The sequence below is a fragment of the Lissotriton helveticus genome, chromosome 5_1 (assembly GCF_964261635.1).
Source record: "Lissotriton helveticus chromosome 5_1, aLisHel1.1, whole genome shotgun sequence".
In the NCBI taxonomy this organism is placed as follows: Eukaryota; Metazoa; Chordata; class Amphibia; order Caudata; family Salamandridae; genus Lissotriton; species Lissotriton helveticus.
This window is the reverse complement of record NC_136065.1, coordinates 1,726,653,571-1,726,673,475: the sequence shown is the minus strand read 5'-3', so window position 1 is coordinate 1,726,673,475 and position 19,905 is coordinate 1,726,653,571.

Below are 19,905 nucleotides of genomic sequence, written 5' to 3'. Positions count from 1 at the left end.
GGTTGCAGGTGGGGCCAACTGGAATTCATTTTTGAGAACCAGCACTTATTTTGCTCCTGCCGGATTTGAGCCAGAGGAAAAAGGGGGGGGGGGCATCTGCCTGGGTGTCACTTTTTGGGGGGCAGCAGCAAGCTGCGAGCACAAGGTAAGTTTTGTTGTTTCTTTATTCTCCCTCATTGGCATTGCTAAATGCTCCACTCTTACCGGCACTGGACGGCAAACTAAGGGATCACCCCGGCCGAGCCGTAGTGCAAATTCTCTCGAGATATGGCCGTTGGCTACCACTTGGGCCATCGGTGCTGTGTATAGCAGCCTGATCCAGCTACAAAACTTAGGGCCGAAACCCATTTTCTGGAGCACTGCAAATAGAAAAGACCACTCTACCAGGTCAAACGCCATGGTGGCATCTAAAGAGAGGATGGCGGCATCCTCCCGCAGTAACGGGACCCGGTGAAGCACTCCAAAGAGACGCCGGGGGTAAAGGGAGGTGTTTCTTCCCGGCATAAAGCCGGACTGATCCGGGTGGACCAGCGTCAGTAGGTGGGGCTGCAGACGGCTAGCCAGGAGTTTTGCCAGTACTTTCGCGTCTGCGTTCATCAAGGATATCGGGCGGTAGGAGGACACTCTATCCGGGGGTTTACCCGGTTTATGAATGGCCACGATGGTGGCCAATCTTTGATCCAGGGACATCGTACCTTGCGCCAGACAATCACTAAACATGGGCAGCATGTGGGAGGTACGTTTTTGGGCTAGTTTTTTATAAAGTTCCACTGGTAGGCCGTTTGGGCCAAGCGCTTTCCCGGTATTAAGGGCAGCCAGTGCTTTTCCAATTTCGTCCGTCGTCAAGTCGTTTTCTAGATCTTGGGAGTCTTCTATTGAGAGTGCGTTCAATGGAATGTCATCGAGGTACCGCAAGCAGTCCTCCTCCGTGACCATACTCCTAGAGGTGTATATGTTTTCATAGTATAGTGCTAGGTCGTTCACTATGTGTGGGGGTTCTGTAATAATCGATCCGTCTTCTCGTGTGAGCTGTGCTATCCATTTGTCCGCTCTATCCTTCCTCTCTATCCATGCCAGCATTTTCCCAGTTTTATCCCCTAGTTCATAAACCCTATGCAATGTATCCGTGTGTCTAGTTCGTGCTATCTCCTCCACATACGCCCTATATTCCTGCGTTGCAAGTTTCAGAGTGTGCGCTGTGTCTTCCGCGGGACCGAGCTCGTGGGCTAACTCTGCCTCATGGACCGCTGACTCAAGCGCATCCTGTTGTTCCCTCTGTTCCTTCTTATGCTTAGTTATTGTGGATATTACCTGCCCTCTAATGACCGTTTTGTATGCCTCCCAAAGAACGGAGGGTGATGTTACTGAATCTATATTTTCAACAAAATAATAGTCTGTGGAAGTTTGTAATGCTTTCGCTATAGTATGATTTTGCAAATAACCCGGGTATATCGGGTACAGTCTTTTTCGTCGAGTGAGATGTGTCGTGTATGTAAGTTGGATTGGAGAGTGGTCTGAAATGCCTCTTGGGAGGTTGTCTATCGTTGTTCTTTTCTCTGGGGGCACCGATTGTGTCAATATATGGTCTATGCGGGAGAGGCAGTTATGCGCTCCTGAGTGGAAAGTATAATGGTGTTCCCCTGGATGTTTGAGCCTCCAAATATCTAATAGACCTATGGCATCTACAAACTCCTTAAAAGCCTGTGTAGTCCCGGTGGGTTCCCTGGGAGGATTTCGGTCTATAGTGGTATCCATGACTGCATTAAAATCCCCCCCTATTAGTAGTTCTCCCTCCGGGAGCTCAAGCAGTAGCGCCCCAAGGTCCTGGAAGGTACCCCGATGCAGTGCCGGGGGCACATACACAGAGATTATATTGAGGCTGTGACCCTCCCATTGACAGGCGATCGCGGCAAAACGCCCTTGATCATCCCCCCATGTGCGTTTAACTATCAAGGGTGAGCTTTTATGAATGAGGACCCCAACCCCGCGTGACCCTGAGGTGAATTCCGCGTGGACAGCCATTTTAAACCCCCAGCGGTTTAGAGCTTTACAGGACAATCCCGTTAGGTGTGTTTCCTGGAGCAGTACTACTGTAGGGCTTCGTCGCTTGAGGTATTGCAGGACCAACCCTCTTTTAATTTTGTGCCCCAACCCATTTACATTCCATGAGATGAGTGTAAGGGGGGGGAAGTCCATTCGAGGCGCCGGGGAATGACTACCGTGTATGTTTGTCATAGTGCCTAATGTAGGTGCGTAATACTCCTTCCACATCAGTTGACGGGGGACTGAGGAGCCATTGATCGACTAGATGGTATGGTGTGAAAGGGCCATGAGTCGAGAAAGATGTGTGTGTACTCAGAAATAGTGTCCAAGAAACCCAGCAGGAGCTAACATGAAAAAATGCTAAATTCAGCCACAGAAACCAGAACCGTGGAGTGTATTTGGCACGTAGAACTTGTGCCCCCCCGCCCCTTTCCCTCCCCCGGTGGATCCAGAACTTTCCACCCTCCCCTCAGAAACCAGAAAGTAAGAAAGAACATTACTGTCATAACCCCTACCCCCCTCCCTGCCTCCCTGCCTCCCTGCCCGGTAGATCAAGAACCGACCACCTCCCCAACTGAGCAGAGTGCTTAGTATCCCAACTTAAGTGTATTGTTCGTGGGGGTGAGACTTCCGTGTCCATTCTCGAGCCCCTCCCAGTAAGACTGTCAATGCAGCTTCAAACAGTTCAGCATGTCCTACCTTCAGGAGTTCTGTTGTCCCCCCCAGTGCAGTACCACACCCTGGGCATTCGCTCATTTTTATCGGCAGTGGCCTTCTCAGTGCCGAGATCGCCGAGCCCCACTCTGGTCCAGATTATACTGCCCTGTGTGGCCGTTTCACGGCTTCACGAACTTGGTCCGAGATGTTGCAGGTCAAACCTCATTTAATTTCCTCCTGCGCTAGCGGGCTTCCTTCTCCATTATGTCGGTGCGTGCCGTGGTGCCTGGGTCCTCTTGCAGGTCGCCACCCCTCCAGCCAATCTTGTGCATCCTTCGTTGTTTCAAAAAACAACGTTTTCCCATCCGATTCCACACGCAGTTTTGCCGGGTAAATCATTGAGTACTTGAGCTCCCGGGCCCGGAGTTCCTTTTTTACTTCCATGAAGCCTCGTCGTTGTTGCGCCACCGCAGCGGTATAGTCAGGATATAAGTTGATTTCCGCGTTGTCGATACGTAGCGGTGTGCGGACTCGTGCCGCCTGCAAATTGGCGTCGCGGTCCCTGAAGTTGAAGAAGCGTGCCAGAATAGCGCATGGGGGCGCTCCCAGCTTAGGTTTTCTCCCCGGCACACGATGGGCTCGTTCCACCGAGAAAAAGTTTGACAGTCCTTTCGGTTTGAGCTGATTGTGAATAAGGTCTTCTACATACAGATCGAGTGCCAGGCCCCCCACCGATTCCGGCACACCTATAAGGCGTACATTATTGCGCCGCAAACGTCCTTCTTGGTCGTCGAGCTTTGCTTTAAGCATGGCGTTATCATCTTCAAGCCTTTTTACTTTATGTTGGAGGTCCTTAGTATCTCCCATTAGCCCTGTTGTCGTTTTTTCGACTTCCAGGAGTCGGTCAGATAGTTTCCCGAAGTCTGCCCTTATTAACAATATGTCCACAGATATCGTGCCTATGGATGTTTGCATTGTTTGCAGCGCTGCCATAACATCCTGCAATGTGACTGTCTCTGTAGTGTTGGACGCATCGTTTGTCCGGGGTGGCGTCTGTCGTAATTCATCTCTTGTGTCATCTTGCACCCCTTTGCGATAAGCAAATTTGTCCAGCTTTGGGGCTTGTTGCCCTTTCAGGCCCCTACCACTCATGATAGGTATGAGGAAGTATATGTTGCCCTCTGTGAATTAGGTGCAATGTGGGGCGCCCAACCGTCACTCCAGCACACCCAGCACTGCCCAACCGACCTGAGCCACTGTGTTCGCGGTAAAGCAAGTGGGCCGCTCCCGCCTGGTATGTCCGTTCTCCTAATAGTCTCAGCCCCTGTGTTGAGGCCCTCCACGTAAACCCCTCGTTCCTGTGCCTGTCCGGAGTGATATAGCGGGGGAGGGGCGGGGGGTTAGACCGCGAGCCCACACCGGGCTCCTTGTCCGAATTCTCACCGGCCCTGGTACAGTATTGTGAGGCCCAGGGTGAATGTGTTACTGGCGGAAGACATCCAGCGTGGGCCGCTGCCGATGCTGCTGCTTGATTTTCCCCCTCAGATGAGACCCTGAGACCCGCTGTTTCTCACCGGCCGCTCCTCGGAGCCCGTCTGCGCCCTTCGGCTCCCAGCTGTAGGTGAGGGTTCACTGCTCCGTCCTCAGGTCTCGACTTCCAAGGGTGCGTCGCTCGAATGGGCGCTTCTCACCGGCAGTCTTCAAAGTCCGCGTCGCAGTCCCTCCGATGAAAGCGGGTCTCGCTGACCCTCGCCGCACTGCAGTCCCCGGCTTCCGTCTCACAGATAGGCCCCAGTGTACACGCCGGCGCCGCTTCGTGAATTTCGGAAGTTTCTGGACACCGATTAGTGCTACATGCACCGGAGGTTATACCGCTTCAGGTTCTGCTGTGTGAAGACTGCTATGAAGCGGATAAGTTGACGGATTTTTAGGAAAGGGGCTCTTTGGTCACGGAGCTACGCTAGATTGCGGCCATCTTGGCTGACTGCTAGCCACGCCCCCCTGGGGCATACTTTTAGTGATGTTCTGGTGGAGTTAACTCCTTCGCCTTGCAAATAATGCCCCTATTCATGCAGCATTTAGCGTGAAACGGGTGTGCGATGGGTGTTGCAGTGGGTGTTCCATGGCAACACCCATTGCTTTTTGATGCTGCCCATATTTACAAGGCATGGGCAGCACCAAACATGGGAAATATCTGGTCTTAAACAGGCAATAAGAGGAGAAATGTTTATTTCTCCTCATACATTGCTCTTTCCATGTTTGCTGCATTCTGCAGTGCACATGGATAGAGGAAATTTCCTTTTAAGATTGTTTATGTGCAGGAAGGGGTCCCTTCCTGAACATAAACAATCAACCTTGCAGCACAGGCACCCTAGCAAAATGATCCTAGAAGCCTGTGCTGGCGCTAGGCAGCTTTTTTAGTTTTAGCGCTAGGGGAAATGCTGGGGTGCACTGTATTTTTTTAAATACAGTGTATCCCTGCATTTTAAAACTGTCTGAGCATGGTGTTACCAATTTTGTAGTAACTTGCCCCTTTGTTTTCACGGTTATATTGGCCACATCTTGCCTATGGCAAAGAAGCAATAGCCATGCAACTACTGGCTCTAATGCTGACTGTTCAGCATGTGAATGAAACAACGACCAATGGGTGAGGAAGACTTCTTTATTGTCCTTCTTTGTTTATATTAACAGTACCATTTTGCACTTTATATGCCCCGTCTGGCGACAGCATCAAAGTGTGAAGCTACTGTTACAACCTTTTCTGTGTACAGGCGAGGCTTTTAGACGTTTGCACTTTCAGAAGTTCCAGTTTGCCTCTCCTGCTCTTGCCTCTCTGAAGCCTCTGTTTCCTGAAATCAAAGATACCAGGGAATGTGCATACTGACTGTTCTTCTCTTAACCTCACAGAGAAATTCTTAATCTTGTTCACTGTGCTTAGACTCAAGGAGTGATTACAATGTATATGATGGTAGGAGTGTCATTATAATAAACGCTAACACAATTGACAAATTCGTCATCTGCCAAAGTGTATCCTTCTCAAGTCTGTAGTTAACAGAGATAGCCACTAGATGACAGTAACGCTTCATGAAAGGAATACACGTCTGTAACTTCAGACACGAATTTTAAGTTGGTTCTTTCTATAGGCAGACTGCTACATGATAGTGTTTGCGCAGGGTTTATATTTTTGCCTTTTACTGGTATTCAAGTCCTAAGCTTTCCACTGTTTTCTAAAATATCACACTCGTTTTCTTAATTGGTGCAAGTACTTAACTTCTCATTTTCTAGGCTGCATATGAATTTGTTATTGACCCTATCAGCAATATCAAAAGACTATGTGCCTCACCACAAATCATTTTTGACAGGTGCTATTTCAGGTCCTTTGTATTAAATTAAGGCAGTGCTTGATCCAAACACCTTTTGCCACCATATTATTATTTAAAAAAATGCGTGACGAGCGTTTGTGCACATTTGTTTGGTGTTCTGTTGTTTTTGTGCTTGTTAGATCTGGCTTAGACCTGGCTTTTTGCTTTTTGGCCTCCTGTTTTAGACCCTATTTTTGTTGGTTTTATGACTCTGGGTACTTTATCACTGATGATCAGAGCTAAAGTGCATATGCTCTCCCTGTAAATTGTTGTCATGGATTGGTGTTTCCATAATTGGTTTATTTGGGTTACTATTAAGTCCCTAGTACAGTGCACTGTGTGTGCCCAGGGCCTGTAAATCAAATGCTGCTTGTCGGACTGCAGCACTGATTGTGCCATCCACAGGAGCAGCCTGTAAATGTAACTCAGGCCTGCCACTGCAGTGTCTGGGCGCAGTTTGGTACTGCCATGTCGACCTGGAAAGTGCACCCACTTGCCAGACTCTAACCTTACCTTTTCTTACATGTGAGCCACCCCTAAGGTAGGCCCAAGGTACTCGAGTGGGCAGGGTACAGTGTGTGTGAAAGGTAGTATATGTCCTGATGTGCATGGTATGTCCTGATAGTGAAATACTGCCAATTCTGTTTTTCACTATTGAAAGTGATAACGCAGATTCTTATCTTATATTTTTATCTTATCTTACCACTCCTAAGAATCCTCGGCCGACTGGACCTTTTCATCTGCTGAGAAGTGTAAAGGAGAGAACTCAATATCCTTATCACAAAACAACATACACCAATCAACTTAGACTCGGAAAGGACTACTGACTCCACTAACGGTTTAGAGATTTTATTACAAAGCCAGAAAACATTGAACATACAGCCACCTCATGAAGAGGATGACAAAATACATAGGCACTCATACAAAAAGCATTCTATGCACTAGTCTGATTCAGTTGAGGGATAAAAATTAGATTTTCCTTACATCAGGAGTATTGGACCTCTATTATGTTAGCATGATGTATCTACATGTACCTTTTCTTCTGATATATACATATATGCTCTGTAGGAAGGACAGTGTTTGTTTACTCCTAGCATATCCATTGATAAAGGAAGCAGGCCGAAAAACCATACAGACACCATTTTCGAACATTTGCTCGAACAAGGGCTGTAATCACGTGATACTCTTCGGCTGTTGTCAACCCCCAGTTCATTTGAGTTACTGAGAGCAGCTGCAAGTAGATTGTTTTCTCAACTGTCCTGGGAATGAAAGTTGCATCTGGCTATGTGTGCGATAAGCGCATTCTTCGAGGCGCCGTGCCTACACTCCCGGGCACCAAGATGAAAGGGAGTCACCCCTCCTGACCTTCCCAGTAATAAATAGTTAAGCTTTTAACTAATCATGTGTGGCATATATGGTCCTTATCTGGAGCTAAAGGGCCCACTGGTGTTTTTCCTTTTACAGTGATTATGTGTGTTGAACCAATAGGTATATAATCGCTTGTTTGAATACGAGCCAGCAGTCTTCTCCGCGCACCTGATGGGTGAGGGTTGGAGAGGCTCCTCTATAGAGTATTTTGCTTAATAAACAATTGAACCTTCTTCACTGCCAAATGACTGATTATTGGAAAATGGGATTGGGCTATTGGTAGGTACAGCCCTTTATGTTATTTTGTGGCACGTCACAGTGTAGCATAAAAAGAATAAGCAATTAGACAATATTAGACACGCAACAACTGCTCCAATGTCTAAATCAGTCTTCATCAGTTGAAGCAAAAGGGAAAATAATCATTTAACTCTGTCCCCACTCTAACAATAGGGTGACATCCCTACCTAACATTTCCCAACCGCGATCAAAAAGGTGTCAGCTCGTGAAGACTTCCTAAGAAGTACGCTCTTGTTGCATGGGTCAGTAGCTAAGTCTTCCTTCAAGACTCCGGGGCATTTTAGCAAGGAAATGCGATAAATATTGCATTTCCCGCTTTGCGCAATTTTGTTTAACGCCGCGTATCGCAGGATTTAATCGCCGAGAAAACACGTTGTTATCAACGCATATCTCCATGGCGATAATAAATCCTGCGATAGCAGCGAATTCCGCGTACATCGCTGGAAATCCAGCGTAAAAATGGCAGCGATAAGCTCATCCTTAGTGATAGGATGATGTTGCCTCCCCCCTACAATCCACCTGCCATTATAGGTATGGCTAAGTCTGTTTCAAACCAGGCGTTACAAACCTGCGATAACCGCAGTTAGCGCGGTTTATTTGATCGCAACGCGGGTTAGCTCGAGGCTTGCTAATATTGCAATGCCATGTCAGCACGGATTTCCATGGAGTAATGGAAGGGAATGCCTACTTTGCATGTCATTAGTGATATTCATCACTGACATGCAAAGTGGAGTAAAAAGGGCTTCTTACTCAAGGAAACACGTGTTAGCGTGTCCTTGATAATTGAGTGACAAAAAATCGCCGCTTTTCGGCCGAAAGTGGTTGCTAAAGCGGCAGAATTCGGCTTGATAATATGCCCCTCGATCTCTTACATATTACATCTTACGAATACATTTCGGGCCTACATAATTCAGCTAACATACATAAGAAATCACAAACAGGCCTTTCGATAACAACGTGAACATCCATTTAGGCCATACACAGCAAGGATTACATGTATTAAACATTACATTTATAAGAATTGCATTTCTTCACCTTAAAGCTTATTTTAGGCATCTCTACACGTACAGACTTTTATGGTGCCCGTTTAAGTCTAATACACTACATTATACGTGGACTAATTTGTTAGGCGTTGCAATAAGCAGTTACATTTAAATGTTGTTTTCTCCTTTTAACTAACACAAACTAATTTCCAGGCATTACACATACATTGTTCATTATTATGTCCACATTTTCTAATGATTAATACTTAGTTCAACACAGGATTATATGCGGGTGCGGACTACCAATGATTATACTGCACCCCTACAATTTTCAGAATATCATGACGCTCTTTCAGTTCCCCCCTTTGATGACTAGTGTCATCACCAAAATCACAATTCCCTTGAGAAAGAACCGACCTAAACAGAGCTCGTAGCCACTCTTTTCTGTGGGAACTTCTCTAGGGGGCATATTAGCAAGATCCTCGTTAAAAGTATCGCCGTTTTAGCTGCAGGAAACTGCCACGAAAACGGCGATAATGGGCTTGCTAATATGCGTTATAGAATTCCAATAGGAGCCCAGATTAGATGTCGTGCACATTTAACCTGGGCTTCTATTGGAATTCTATAACGCATATTAGCAAGCCCATTATCACCGTTTTAGCAGCAGTTTTGTGCCGCTAAATCGGCGATAATTTTAACGAGGTTCCTGCTAATATGCCCCTGCATTCCTAATATTCTGATAGTGACTATGCTGCAGTCTAGCCATCCTCATCTCTTGCTCTCTAAGGGATCTTTCAACTTGGTTCGCCCTGTACCACTGATAAACTCTAGCAAATCCCCACAGGCAAACCACACAAACCACAATGATAATGATAGGCTTCAGAATATGTCCAAGAATACCTTTCCCCAAATTCGCAAACCAATTTCCACCTTTGTAATTCCTTTACCCACCGTTTCCCAAACTCCCTCCTCAGTCAGTTCGTTGATCCCATGATGGATCACAGTGATGTTACTTATATATTTCTCCAGATCTTTGCTGTTATCTGGTATATAAGAACAGTACTCTTGAACCTTCAACATTTTTCTGACTCCGCCCTCTTTTGCCAATAAAACATCTAAAGCAACAAGGTTCTGCATCACCATCGTCCTTATCGATAACATCTCTCCATCAACAAGAATTAACAACTTAGCTGTGTTTGTCGACAATCGGTCCACAACAGTCACCAACTTTATTATCTTCACAACATTTAAAATCACTCCGAAGCCTGGTATTACTGTTCCAAAAACATTTCCAATCACTGCGGGGTAGATTTTGGGGAAAATCATACCTAAGTAGCATGTATCATACCAATGCGCAGGCAATCTCACATAAGCATTCCTTCCACACACATAATATACTGTTGACACAACTTGCACCAAGCCTTGCAGAAAGTCCTTGGCGGACGCTTCCATAGTGAAGACATAATCACACGAACTTTGTCCTACATAGATCTTATCATAATAGGTCTGCACTCATTTCAAACACAAGTTTCCCTTCTGCACTAGGTCCAATGCTATAGGGCCATAGCTTCCCTTCGCTCTGTGAGCTCTCTCTTCATCTCAATCTACTGGACTACCTCTGGTGTGACGTGTTTGTGTTAGCTGTCTATAGCTATCTTCTATTTGATCTACAAACCTCTTTTCTACATCGGTTAGTGAACAAATCAAATTATGTCTATGGGCATAAGAGGTGTCTAACATTGTAGCCGGTATGAAATACTTCCTAATTCTATCTTCCTGCTTATAATAATCGTACTTATTCAGGTGCTTGTTGGCTGGTACCTCCGAAAGCACTGTATCATAATTCGAAAAGAAGTACTCATAATGGCCTCTCCCATAAAATATACTAAGCAACAAACTACATGTCATACTATAAGTCAGTTGAAGATGCTGATACTAAATACCCCTTTCCACTGAGGCAGGCAACTACATACACATATAACAATCTTTCGCATCCATCGCCTCAACATACTCATATATCAGCTTGGCATACGCATAAAGCTTAAAATCACCTTTTGATAAATCTACATGCAACCTATGACTGTCTTGATCTAGCCAAGCCTTTTCAGCTCTTTCTTGGTTGAAGTGCTAGGTCTAGGCGTTCCCTTCACCTCTCTGACTTCTACCTCAAGCAGAATAGCAACACGACTATTGAAACTATCACTCCTACTATGAGTGTGCCTATCATACATTTGGACCTACGGTTTGGATTTCCAGCCTCCATTCTCGTTGTCGGGTTGGTTTTCGGCAAACACACACTTAAAGTCTCTTTTTCCACCACAAGTTGCTGTCCAACCAGTTCAGACACCACTCCAGATGCTGGAAACCCCCTTTACAGTCGTTTTGTTCCTTATTTACACAGTCTAAAAAGACTTCCTTAACCCTCTTTCTTCTCCTACTGAAAGTCCTAAGTTTGTTCTTCTTCCACTCGGGTCTAGGTTATCTTCTTCAAACACTTATTTTCAAAACACAGTTAATTCGCAATCTACAATGAGTTCAGATCCAATTGCAGCCAGAACATGTTGCAAGATTTCGAGACGAACAGTTACCAGTTCATGAGTTGATGGTTCAAATCCAAACGTCGGGAAAACCAGTCTGTGTAAGATCAGGATTTGCACCTTACTCAAGACTGGAGGTTTTGGAACCATGATCGTCAGCACCCCTTCGATTTCAAGACCGAGCACCAGCAGTACAACTTTGATCTTCAGTAGCGGATTCCTGCTGACCACACTCACGGATCTCAGTCTCCCAGAACTCACTACTCCCAGCATCAGTTACTGCGTAAGTCCAGCTCGGGATAGCGTATCTCTGACAAGGCACTCTCGCTCTCCTCCTTCTCCTCAAACCTAGTTTCTGTTCTTCTTCGCTTTCTTTTGATTCAGAGACCTCAGACACAGGTGCAAGATCTCTCTCGGGAGCCAGTCACAGATTCAGCCTTCTCTGTCTTTTGGGCCACACTTCTTTTGTGCTTCTAGCCCTTCTGCTTTCCTCTTGATCACTCTGAGCATCACTTCCTTGTTCTGAGTCTGACTCTAGACCACTCCCAAAATGACTTTCTTCCTCAGAGTCCATATCCAGGTTTTGGATATCGTAACCCTCCTCAGCTTGGCCCGGTGAGCAGCTAGCTTCGTCAGCAACCCTCACAGCTTGGCTTGTCCTCTCTCATGGCCCTGCTGCCACAGCTGGATTTTCATTCATGAGAGGAGCTATTTCTTCCAAGGGTGCTAAAACTTGACAAGTGTGAGAAGCATGGACCCAATTTGGCAATCCCCCATACTTCACTGCCATGTTCGCTATCAGTATCACCTGATATGTCCCTCGCCACCGAGCGTTCAAGCAACTCTTCCTCATGAGCTTGCGGACAAGCACCCAATCCCCTGGGCACAGGTCGCGGCAAAGGTCACTTGAAGCGGGGACAGCGGAAGCCTGCACCGGCTGAGACACAGAACAGATCACATCAGCTAGTCCTTTGCAGCAATCAAGGATTAAGTCATCAGTGATGTTTATCAACAATGTAGCTGGCACCGCTGGCAACCGTATCACCCTCCCCATTAAGATCTCATGCGAGGAAAGACCAGTCCTCCTATCGGGGACACTGCGAACACTCATCAACACCAAAGGCAATGGATCAGGTCACTTCAGGGATGTAGACGAACACTCTATTGTCATCCGTGCTTTCAAAGTTCCATTAATCTGTTCCACTATCCCAGAAGCCTTTGGTCGATGGCTACAATGGAGTCTCTGATCAACGCTTAAAGCAGTGCAAAGCAACTTCATGATCTCGTTGTTTAAGTGTGTTCCTCTATCCGACTCCAACGAGGTTGGAAAACTGAACCTAGGAATCAGCTCTCTCAATAACAACTTCGCTACAGTGAGGGTGTCACATCTTCGTGTTGGATAAGCTTCCACCCACCGTGAAAACACACACACCACCACCAAAATCTACTTCAACCCATTGCACATGGGCATTTCAATGAAATCCAACTGCATCCCATTGAAGGGTCCTCCCGACCTGCCAATATGACTCAAAGTAATAACTACAGTCTTCTTTCCAGCATTCATTTGTTGACAAGTAACACGTCTCTGACACACAGCTTCAGCAACCGCACGAAATCGTGGATTATATCACGTTTGTCTGAACACTCGCACCATCGCATCTCTTTCAAGATGCACCGCACCATGAATCTGTCTTGCCATCGGGCTCAAAAGGTCATCTGGTAACACAGCTCGACCATCATTCGAAACCCAGTTGTCAATATCCCCTTTCTCACATCCTGATCTGATCCATAATTCCTTCTCTTGCTCTGTAACCCCTTCCTGTTGGCACTTGAGTTCAACCCAAGTTTCGGCTATGGCTAACATCATGTTGAGTTTGGTTCTTTCTTTGCTCTTTCCTGTGTAAACTCCAGTTAATATACACCCTGTTATTTTTGCTAGCTATCCTGGCTGATGAGGGCTGAAAGTCCGAAACCGGTCCTAGGATGCTTGTTTCCAGTCCAGGGAGAACCTGGCTTGGCAGTTCGGGCTGGACTGTTCCCATGAGGCACAGGGTCAAGACTGATTTACATATGGCTGGGTTCAAACTGGAATGGCATGGTGAGCAAACAAACGATGGACTTAGGCCCAGAGCTCTATAGTGGGATGAATGTATGACATTGTTCTGCATTCTGTCCATCAACTGTAATTTTTGCATTTGTCACCCCGAGTGGGACGGGAATGCTCAGACGTGAGTCCCGTGTTCTCCATGCTACTGGAATCAAGCTATCCTGGCTGATGAGGGCTGGAAGCCCTAAACGGGTCCTAGGATGCTTTTTTCCAGTCCAGGGAGAACCTGGCTTGGCAGTTTGGGCTGGACTGTTCCCATGGGGCACAGGGTCAAGACTGATTTGCATATGGCTGGGTTCAAACTGGAATGGCATGGTGAGCAAAAAAACGATGGATTTAGGCCCAGATCTCTGTACTGGGATGAATGTATGACATTGATCTGCATTCTGTCCATCAACTGTTATTTTTACATTTGTCACCCCGAGTGAGACAGGTATGCTCAGATGTGAGTCCCGTGTTCTTCATGCCACTGTAATGAAGTTATCCTGGCTGATGAGGGCTCAAAGCCGGAAACCGGTCCTAGGATGGTTGTTTCCAGTCCAGGGAGAACCTGACTTGGCAGTTCCGGCTGGACAGTTCCCATGGGGCACAGGGTCAAGACTGATTTGCCTATAGCTGGGTTCAAACTGGAATGGCATGGTGAGCAAAAAAACGATGGATTTAGGCCCAGATCGCTGTGGAGGGATGAATGTATGACATTGTTCTGCATTCTGTCCATCAACTGTTATTTTTGCATTTGTCAACCCGAGTGGGACGGGTATGCTCAGACGTGAGTCCCGTGTTCTCCATGCCACTGGAATGAAGCTATCCTGGCTGATGAGGGCTGAAAGCCGGAAACCAGTCCTAGAATGCTTGTTTCTAGTCCAGGGAGAACCTGGCTTGGTAGTTCCGGCTGGACTGTTCCCATGGCGCACAGGGTCAAGACTGATTTGCCAATGGTTGGGTTCAAACTGGAATGGCATGGTGAGCAAAAAAATGATGGATTTAGGCCCAGATCTCTGGAGTGGGATGAGGGTATGACATAGTTCTGCATTCTGTCCATCAAGTGTTATTTTTGCATTTGTCATTCCGAGTAGGACGGGTATGCTCAGATGTGAGTCCCGTGTTCTCCATGCCACTGGAATCAAGCTATCCTAGCTGATGAGGGCTGAAAGTCCGAAACCGGTCCTAGGATGCTTGTTTCCAGTCCAGGGAGAACCCGGCTTGGCAGTTCCGGCTGGACTGTTCCCATGAGGCACAGGGTGAAGACTGATTTACATATGGCTGGGTTCAAACTGGAATGGCATGGTGAGCAAACAAACGATGGACTTAGGCCCAGAGCTCTGTAGTGGGATGAATGTATGACATTGTTCTGCATTCTGTCCATCAACTGTAATTTTTGCATTTGTCATCCCGAGTGGGACGGGTATGCTCAGACGTGAGTCCCGTGTTCTCCATGCTACTGGAATCAAGCTATCCTGGCTGATGAGGGCTGAAAGCCCTAAACGGGTCCTAGGATGCTTTTTTCCAGTCCAGGGAGTACCTGGCTTGGCAGTTCGGGCTGGACTGTTCCCATGGGGCACAGGGTCAAGACTGATTTGCATAAGGCTGGGTTCAAACTGGAATGGCATGGTGAGCAAAAAAACGATGGATTTAGGCCCAGATCTCTGTACTGGGATGAATGTATGACATTGATCTGCATTCTGTCCATCAACTGTTATTTTTACATTTGTCACCCCGAGTGAGACGGGTATGCTCAGACGTGAGTCCCGTGTTCTTCATGCCACTGTAATGAAGTTATCCTGGCTGATGAGGGCTCAAAGCCGGAAACCGGTCCTAGGATGGTTGATCCAGTCCAGGGAGAACCTGACTTGGCAGTTCGGGCTGGACAGTTCCCATGGGGCACAGGGTCAAGACTGATTTGCCTATAGCTGGGTTCAAACTGGAATGGCATGGTGAGCAAAAAATACGATGGATTTAGGCCCAGATCGCTGTAGAGGGATGAATGTATGACATTGTTCTGCATTCTGTCCATCAACTGTTATTTTTGCATTTGTCACCCCGAGTGGGACGTGTATGCTCAGACGTGAGTCCCGTGTTCTCCATGCCACTGGAAGAAGCTATCCTGGCTGATGAGGGCTGAAAGCCGGAAACCAGTCCTAGAATGCTTGTTTCTAGTCCAGGGAGAACCTGGCTTGGCAGTCCCGGCTGGACTGTTCCCATGGCGCACAGGGTCAAGACTGATTTGCCAATGGTTGGGTTCAAACTGGAATGGCATGGTGAGCAAAAAAATGATGGATTTAGGCCCAGATCTCTGTAGTGGGATGAGGGTATGACATAGTTCTGCATTCTGTCCATCAACTGTTATTTTTGCATTTGTCATCCCGAGTAGGACGGGTATGCTCAGATGTGGGTCCCGTGTTCTCCATGCCACTGGAATCAAGCTATCCTGGCTGATGAGGGCTGAAAGCCCAAACCCGGTCCTAGGATGCTTGTTTCCAGTCCAGGGAGAACCTGGCTATGCAGTTCAGGCTGGACTGTTTCCATGAGGCACAGGGTCAAGACTGATTTGCCTATGGCCTGGTTCAAACTGGAATGGCATGGTGAGCAAAAAAACGATGGATTTAGGCCCAGATCTCTGTAGTGGGATGAGGGTATGACATAGTTCTGCATTCTGTCCATCAACTGCTATTTTTGAATTTGTCATCCCGAGTAGGACGGGTATGCTCAGATGTGAGTCCCGTGTTCTCCATGCCACTGGAATCAAGCTATCCTGGCTGATGAGGGCTGAAAGCCCAAACCCGGTCCTAGGATGCTTGTTTCCAGTCCAGGGAGAACCTGGCTATGCAGTTCAGGCTGGACTGTTCCAATGAGGCACAGGGTCAAGACTGATTTGCCTATGGCTGGGTTCAAACTGGAATGGCATGGTGAGCAAAAAAACGATGGATTTAGGCCCAGATCGCTGTAGAGGGATGAATGTATGACATTGTTCTGCATTCTGTCCATCAACTGTAATTTTTGCATTAGTCACCCCGAGTGGGACGGGTATGCTCAGACGTGAGTCCCGTGTTCTCCATGCTACTGGAATCAAGCTATCCTGGCTGATGAGGGCTGAAAGCCCTAAACGGGTCATAGGATGCTTTTTTCCAGTCCAGGGAGAACCTGGCTTGGCAGTTCGGGCTAGACTGTTCCCATGGGGCACAGGGTCAAGACTGATTTGCATATGGCTGGGTCCAAACTGGAATGGCATGGTGAGCAAAAAAACGATGGATTTAGGCCCAGATCTCTGTACTGGGATGAATGTATGACATTGATCTGCATTCTGTCCATCAACTGTTATTTTTACATTTGTCACCCCGAGTGAGACGGGTATGCTCAGACGTGAGTCCCGTGTTCTTCATGCCACTGTAATGAAGTTATCCTGGCTGATGAGGGCTCAAAGCCGGAAACCGGTCCTAGGATGGTTGTTTCCAGTCCAGGGAGAACTTGACTTGGTAGTTCGGGCTGGACAGTTCCCATGGAGCACAGGGTCAAGACTGATTTGCCTATAGCTGGGTTCAAACTGGAATGTCATGGTGAGCAAAAAAACGATGGATTTAGGCCCAGATCGCTGTAGAGGGATGAATGTATGACATTGTTCTGCATTCTGTCCATCAACTGTTATTTTTGCATTTGTCACCCCGAGTGGGACGTGTATGCTCAGACGTGAGTCCCGTGTTCTCCATGCCACTGGAATGAAGCTGTCCTGGCTCATGAGGGCTGAAAGCCGGAAACCAGTCCTAGAATGCTTGTTTCTAGTCCAGGGAGAACCTGGCTTGACAGTTCCGGCTGGACTGTTCCCATGGCGCACAGGGTCAAGACTGATTTGCCAATGGTTGGGTTCAAACTGGAATGGCATGGTGAGCAAAAAAATGATGGATTTAGGCCCAGATCTCTGGAGTGGGATGAGGGTATGACATAGTTCTGCATTCTGTCCATCAACTGTTATTTTTGCATATGTCATCCCGAGTAGGACGGGTATGCTCAGATGTGAGTCCCGTGTTCTCCATGCCACTGGAATCAAGCTATCCTGGCTGATGAGGGCTGAAAGTCCGAAACCGGTCCTAGGATGCTTGTTTCCAGTCCAGGGTGAACCTGGCTTGGCAGTTCGGGCTGGACTGTTCCCATGAGGCACAGGGTCAAGACTGATTTACATATGGCTGGGTTCAAACTGGAATGGCATGGTGAGCAAACAAACGATGGACTTAGGCCCAGAGCTCTGTAGTGGGATGAATGTATGACATTGTTCTGCATTCTGTCCATCAACTGTTATTTTTGCATTTGTAACTCGGAGTGGGACGGGTATGCTCAGACGTGAGTCCCGTGTTCTCCATGCCACTGGAATCAAGCTATCCTGGCTGATGAGGGCTGAAATCCCGAAACCGGTCCTAGGATACTTGTTTCCAGTCCAGGGAGAACCTGGCTTGGCAGTTCGGGCTGGGCTGTTCCCATGGGGAACAGGGTCAAGACTGATTTGCATATGGCTGGGTTCAAGCTGGAATGGCATGGTGAGCTTTCAGGGGGCAAGATGGCGGACGCAGCAGTGTCCGAGTGAGCAGCGTGAAGGAAGCTCGGGTCCCTGCTGGCTCTACTTGATGAAAACACTGATACCGGCTTGGTATTTAGTGCAACGCGATACGGCGGTTCTAGGAGGAAACCTGATCTAATTGCTGGAAAGTACTGTTGCTGGAAATTACTGTTTACTCATGAACGCTGATCTGCGGGGCTAGGAAGGCGATCCGGACCCGTGGAGAGGCTATCCACAGTCCCTTCGTTCGGCGTGGCTGCCCCCGGCTCACTCCTCCCCCTCCTTCTTTTCCAGTGGCACACCTGTGCGGAGCAAATACCAGGGACTGTCGGAGCACGGAAAACAGCTCCCTCGCTGGGGTCAAACGAACAAAAGGAGTCTTTTTTGTAAAAAGGAGTTTTCTGAGCTAGAGATGGCGCCAAAGAATCCCGCAATCGGTGCACAAAGGCAACAAAAACCAAAAACAAGAGCAGCCACAGCGGCTACACAGGAAAATATTCAAGTGACTTGGGGAGTAACAGACTCATCATCTGCTGCCATAGTGAGTACAACTAACGCAGTTTGTAGTGAAACCCCATGCATGACTAGAAATGTGGCTGAAATGCTTACTTTATCTACCGCTGTATCTACCAAAGTAGTGTCCAATTTACAAGAGCCAAACATACTGAATGCTGGGAGTTGTAGGCAAGGTGCTATTCCAAAAATTCCAGGCATGTTTATAAAAAAAGTGGGTACTGCAGCTAACTCTTCAAAAAGCCCCGACAATGTAAATATAATGAAAGATAAAGCACCTGATTATGAGACATCTACTAATGACACAACTATCATGGAAAATGGGCAAACAGCTGAGACATTAGAACAGCCAGATTCAGCTTCACTTAATATAATTGAGGATGTAGATTCCATTGACTCCGCTGGAAATTTCTATTCAATGACTGATCTCTCACAGGCCCTAGACTCTGATGGTATGGAAGATTTGGAGGTACTAAGGGGGGATCAATCTCTACGGGACTTTGAAAAATCTTTTTCAGATCCGGGTCAAAATGATCCAGAAAATTCAGATGACTCAGATCCTGAGGAGTCTCCTAATAGGCCAAGGCAAGAAGATAATGGGTCTACTTTTCCTTCTATCTCTACCTCTACTGCGCCTATAACAACTAAAGAAGGGCCTGATGTACCAGAGATAACATTGGAGGTTCTTTATCAAGTTATGTTGCATCACAGAGAAGAGACAAAAGCAGAGAATCTTCGCACTCAAGGGGCAGTAAGGAAATTGCAAAATAATTTGAGGAAAGTTATGAAAGTATCCAATGATACAGAGTAACGGAAGCAGAAACCAGGATCTCTCAACTGGAAGATACAATGGCTCAACAAAACTCTCAAATAAAGGTAATGGAAGGAATAAAAGAAGACATCAACTGGAAGCTGGTCGATTTGGAAAATAGATCACGCCGGAACAACCTTCGAGTCCTTGGTGTTCCGGAAGGAAAAGAAGGGGCAGATCCACAACAGTATATTATAGAGCTTTTTTCAGAAGCCTTCCCTGATTTAAAACAATGGAGATGGGAAACTGAGATACAGAGGGCGCACAGATTTCCTTTTAAAAAAACCCGACAAGACTCAGCTTCTAAACCTCGTGCAGTTTTGATTTCTTTGAATAATTTTCTAGCTAGGGAGACCCTATATGACCTGGCTAGGCCTAATAGAAAACGCAAGGGTAAAGATGTTGAATTCTTTGTGCGTCCTGATTACTGTCATGTTACAGTTCAGCTTCGCTGGCAACTTCGCCAGCTTATTCCTCTATTTCAGGCCAAAGGAGCACAGGCATTTTTGTTAAATCCTGCAAAGCTCAAAATCATTTATAAAGAGCGCACTCATTTTCTAACTTCAGAGGGGGCGGCTAAAGAATCATTACTCTCATTATGTAGGAAAGGGAGCAGAGCCTACTGTATTCTATAAAACAAAAACAAAAAAAGGAGGGGTCTATATAATTTGTAGCCGGTTT